The 5,358-nt window shown below is 39.8% G+C and overlaps 1 pseudogene; it reads right to left on the bottom strand.

Moving 5' to 3' along the window:
- LOC107182266 overlaps nucleotides 1–5,227 on the bottom strand; it is a 15,040-nt pseudogene extending 9,813 nt beyond the window's left edge.
- Between the last annotated feature and the right edge of the window lie 131 nt (nucleotides 5,228–5,358).

Below are 5,358 nucleotides of genomic sequence, written 5' to 3'. Positions count from 1 at the left end.
TAAATGAAGGCCATATTGACACAAGACTCAATTTTTCAAGTCAATGGATTTCAGTGTTTATATTTGAGTTCTTAGTTTATCAGAAGATTTATTTCTCCTCACTTCTATGTACAAGGGTATATATAAACTATTTCTTTTAGTATATTTTTATGTTTAGCATGAGTGGGGGGGGAGGATGGGTTGGGGGTTGATGGGGGGATGAGGACACATTTGTAATACCTTAACTAATAAAGAAATTAAAGATTTAAAAAGGGGGGGTGTTGGAGAGGGTGAATGTGCAACTCAGAATTGGTGAATTTAAGGAAACTGAGGCACAGAGGGTTAAGTGATTGACCTAAGATCACATGGTAATTAGTTGGAACCTGCATCAGAACCAGCGCTCTTGGCCACAAGCAACATGCTTAAGGGGCAGACTCAGTGAGCACCAAAGCCGCACGGAAGCAAGTCCTGCCCCATAGCGGGTATCTCTTACACAGCAGCTCTGCTGTAGTTGCAGCTGGTCCTCACAGCCAATTGGCCTGGAGGTCAACTCCTCCCAGTGATGCTGACAGTAATTAAGGCTCAACTACAACAAGAGTGTGTATACATCTCACACAGGGATGCACCTACATTGCCCAGATCAGGTGATTGGGGAGGCTGAGGCACTGGGCCCTATAGGATACCTACTACACAAGGCCACTCTACCAATTCCAGGAGACATAGCAGCTCTATGTAATACATAGAAACAAACACGGGGAAGCATCCAAAATGTGGAGATAAAGAAACATGTCACAAATGAAAGAAATGGAAGCAAGCAAACTACTGGATACAGAGTTCAAAGCCATGATTAGAAGGTTACTCTAGGATCTTAGTGAGAATGTCAAAGACATGAAAAAGGACCAGCCAGAAATTAAGCATACACTGGCTGAAATAAAGAATAATTTACAGGGATTCAACAGTAGAGTAGAAGATTCCTAGTCAAATCAACTATTTGGAATATGAGGAAGCAAAAACACCCAATCTGATGAGCAAAAATAAAAATAATCCAAAAATATGAAGATAGTGTAAGGAGCCTCTGGAACAACTTCAAGGGTATCAGATTATGGGGGTGCTAGGAGAAGTGACAGAGGAAGAACTTGAAAACCTATTTGAAGAAATAATGACTAGAAACTTCCCCTACCTGGTGAAAGAAATAGACTTACCAGTCCAGGAAGCACAGAAAGTCCAGTCCTAAACAAGAGGAACCCAAAGAGGCCCACATCAAGACACATCATAATCAAAATGCCAAAGGTTAAAGACAAAGAGAGAATCTTGAAAGCAGCAAGAGAAAAACAGTTAGTTACCTACGAGGGAGTGCCCATATGACTGTCAGCTGATTTCTCAACAGGAACTTTGCAGGCCAGAAGGGAGTGGCAAGAAATATTCAAAGTGATGAATAGCAAGGACCTACAACCAAGATTATTCTACTCAGCAAAGCTCTCATTTAGAATTGAGGGTAAGATAAAGAGCTTCACAGACAAGAAAAAGCTAAAGGAATCATCACCACCAAACCAGTATTACATGAGATGTTGAACGGTATTCTTTAGGAAGAGGAAGAAGAAGGAGCAGGAGGAGGAGGAGGAAGAGAAGAAGGAGAAGGGATAAAAAATATGAATAATAAAATAGCAATAAATACATATCTATCAACAATTGAATCTAAAAATCAAAATAAACAAACAAGAAATCTAATGAACAAAATAAACTGGTAAATAAAATAGAATCAGAGGCATGGACACATGGAACAGACTGAGGAACCTCAGAGGAAAGGGAAAAAGAATAACCAAAGATCTTACCTATGGACACAAACAATAGTGTGGTGAAGGTCTGGGGCAGGGCAAGAACCGGGTGGAAAGGGGCAAGGAGGAGAAAAAAAGGGACATCTGTAATACTCTCAACAATAAAGATTTAAAAAAAAAAAGAATCTACTATATTCCAAACCCCTTCACAGCCCTATTTGGTGGTTGATGGGAAAGTAGGAAGGGAAGGGTAACTGACAATAAAACAAAATGACATGTAAATTTAATGTTTTTTTAACTTAAAATAAAACATAATGACTGAAAAGAAATTTCAGTAATCCCGTCACTCTGAGAAGCTTGTTTTTTTTTTTTCTGCCAGCCATTTTTCTAGGCATGCATGTAACAAATAAATAAATAAATTGTAAAAAGAAAAAACAAAACCTAATGACTGAAACGGGCAGGAGGTTGCATCTGAGTGCAATCTTACATGAGAGATTATTTTGGCAAAGGAGGGAGGAATATTTGCTAATAGAGAAGTGCTAGTAGCTTTGGCATTGGCAGCAGCCTTTTGGGAGAGGGGCCTTCTAATCTTTAAGGTGCTCAGTGTCTGCAGAGCCTGGGTTCTCTCCTGAGGAAAGGGGGTGTATTTTGCAGGATTTTAAGTTGAGACGTGATCCATTTTAGAAGGATTATCTGGCAGGGATGCTGAGCGTGAGCTGAAGGAAGAAAAGATGACAAGGGACAAGAAGTCAAGATTCCTGCATGGAGAGGAAAATGAGATACGGCCAAGAGAGTTAGAGGCTGAAAGAGCAAAGCAGAGCCAGAGTGGGGGTGATGTCAGCAGGTTACAAAAGAAAACACCTGCATTTTGCTCTGCCACCTTTGGAGCAAGTGCGTATTTCTAATCCTACTTGTTAGATGAATTGCTCATGTATGCCTAATGTAAAACTGTCCGTGGGAAAATACAATAAGTTCATGCATTAATTAATTTGGCATGATAAATCAAAAGAAGAGTTTTCTGTAATTCTCTCCAAGAATCATAGGGGAAAACCTAAGAGACATCATAGCCAACAAGTATGTCTCCATCTCAGTGCTATGAAAAATGGGAAGCATCCTCCACTGGCCTGGGGCCCGAGCCTTTGGTTTCCAGGCCAAGCCCAACCTGCTCAATACTTCCTCAGGCCACCTCCAGCCTTATCCTGGGAGACAACAGTTTACCCCAGGTCATGTGGGAGTAGATAAGCAGATAATTAACATGCAGTTTGAAGTTTGAAAGCACTACTCTTCCTTCTCTTCAGTTTCAAACAGCAGTATGTCAACTGGGATGAGCCATAATGCCAACTCCTAGATTTCAGTCAAACAGGTTTTCTCAGTCTCCAACACAGGCCTGTGTATCTCTGCAAGGCCTCCCCACCTGCAGTGTCCCCTTTTTCTTGTCTCATTCAAATCTTGTGTTTAAGATCTCAATTTTCACATAGATTTCACAAAGATTGTGAAATTTAGGTTTCACAAGCTGGCAGACTCACTCTTCATTAATAATCAGGTAACTTGCATTATGCTTAGTGTTGTATATATTTCTGTATTGTTCTTTGTGAGCATTTACCAGCCTCAGTTACTATCTGGCTTGTTTCTATGCCTCCTTGACGCCACAAGCTTGCACCTCTGCTACACCAGGTCCCACCTGTGCAGAGGCCCCTTGTTTGATACCTTTCTGCCCCCAATGACTTCTCTTTTAACAGTTTACACCTGCCCACCTGATAGAGGACAAATTCCCATTGTGATAGGAATTCCCTCAAACTTTAGGTTGGTTTCCCTTAAATTAAACACAAGCATAATCTTGCTAAAAACGGGAGGCAGCCAAAACCGGTTTGGCTCAGTGGATAGAGCGTCGGCCTACGGACTGAAAGGTCCCAGGTTCGAGTCTGGTCAAGGGCATGTACTCGGGTTGTGGGCACATCCCCAGTAGGAGAAGTGCAGGAGGCAACTGATCGATGTTTCTCTCGTCGATGTTTCTAACTCTCTATCTCTCTCCCTTCCTCTCTGTAAAAAATCAATAAAATATATTTTAAAAAAATAAAATAAAAATAAAAACGGGAGGCAAAAACCCAAAAGCCAAAACATTATACATATTAAGATGTATTTTTATTGCCCATAAAATCATAATTTGGGTCCATAGCTGAATAGTGAATAGCTGTCAGAAATAAACTGACTTAGTTTAAAGCTAACCAACACTCTCGCATCATCTACAAAGCCGATAGACCTCCTTACTTAACTTTTCATCAGTTGTCAACTGATCACATTAAACAAAATTACCCCACTCTTATCCAGAGTTCAGGTCTTTTGTGAATGGCATTTGGAACAGGCTCCTACAAAGCAAATCAGCTTCTGAAAGGGCTGAGGCAGCCTCCCGATTCTTTCTCCAGGCTAAAGGTTCTTTTATCCCCTTTCTGCATTTACAAGTCTTTGACAGACTTCCCCAGGGGACTGGTTATGTTCTTAAAAATAAAATACATACCAAATTCTGCTTCTTTGGCAGAAAACGAGCTACTTGTTAGATGTGCTGCTGCCAAAAGATTCATTAAAGTTTCTGGAGCTTCATGCCGCCACTGTTTCCTATTTTCTGGAATGCCACTGATCGCCATCATGTGGCCATCTGAAGAGGAGACTGTGTTATTAAAAAAAAAACGCTTCTTCATTTGAGTTTTTATAAAATCACAGAGTGTTGTTAGAACCTCGGAGGTAAGCTCATCCCATCACTCACTTTATTCGTAAGAAAACTGAGATATAGAAAAGTTTAGTGACTTTTGTCACACAGATGGTGGGTAGGAGAGTCACTTTTTGCTCTATTCTATTTGCTTATTTTTTTTATTAGATTTCCCTCTTATTGAATCATTTACTTAGAATGGATTAAATTATACATTTGCAAGCCTTTTCTTGAAAGTTTAATGAATTCAGTATTTTGTGTATAAATTGTCAGTTCATACTCTTACAATTACTAATTTCAGTGATATACTTACATACTTTGACTTATAACATGGTAATAAATTTTAGCTGTTCCCTGGCCCCAAGAACATAGGAAATAAGTTATAAAAATCTTTACCTCCTATAAAGGTAACACCTGGATGTTGCTGTAAACCTCTCCCAAGGAAAGACTACGCCAGAGCTCAAATGTAGATGAGGAATTTTGATTGAAAGTTTCACCACATACTAAATACTTCTAACATTTAAATAACACATTGGTTTACAAAGCAATCTTAAATGTTATCTTTGCACTGCTACCTCTCTAAATCTTGTGGGATAACTATTATTTTAATTCCAATTTTATTGATTAAAAAACAACCCCTCAAGAAATTGTAGTAAAGTTATTGGCTAGCATTTTAAGGCATATCAAGTTGCCTGCCCTTTCGTGTAGTACATTCTCTCTCCTTGTGAGGAAGGAAGAATTCTGGATCATTCCTCACTTACTTTCTCATGGCGATGATAGTCAATTGTCTAGGGCCGTGGTCGACAAACTGTGGCTCGTGAGCCACATGCGGCTCTTTGGCCCCTTGAGTGTGGCTCTTCCTAAGCCTTAGGAGTACCCTAATTAAGTTAATAACAGTGT

The sequence above is a fragment of the Myotis davidii genome, unplaced genomic scaffold (genome assembly GCF_000327345.1).
Source record: "Myotis davidii unplaced genomic scaffold, ASM32734v1 scaffold1035, whole genome shotgun sequence".
Lineage (NCBI taxonomy): Eukaryota > Metazoa > Chordata > Mammalia > Chiroptera > Vespertilionidae > Myotis > Myotis davidii.
This window is presented reverse-complemented; position numbering and strand designations above follow the sequence as displayed.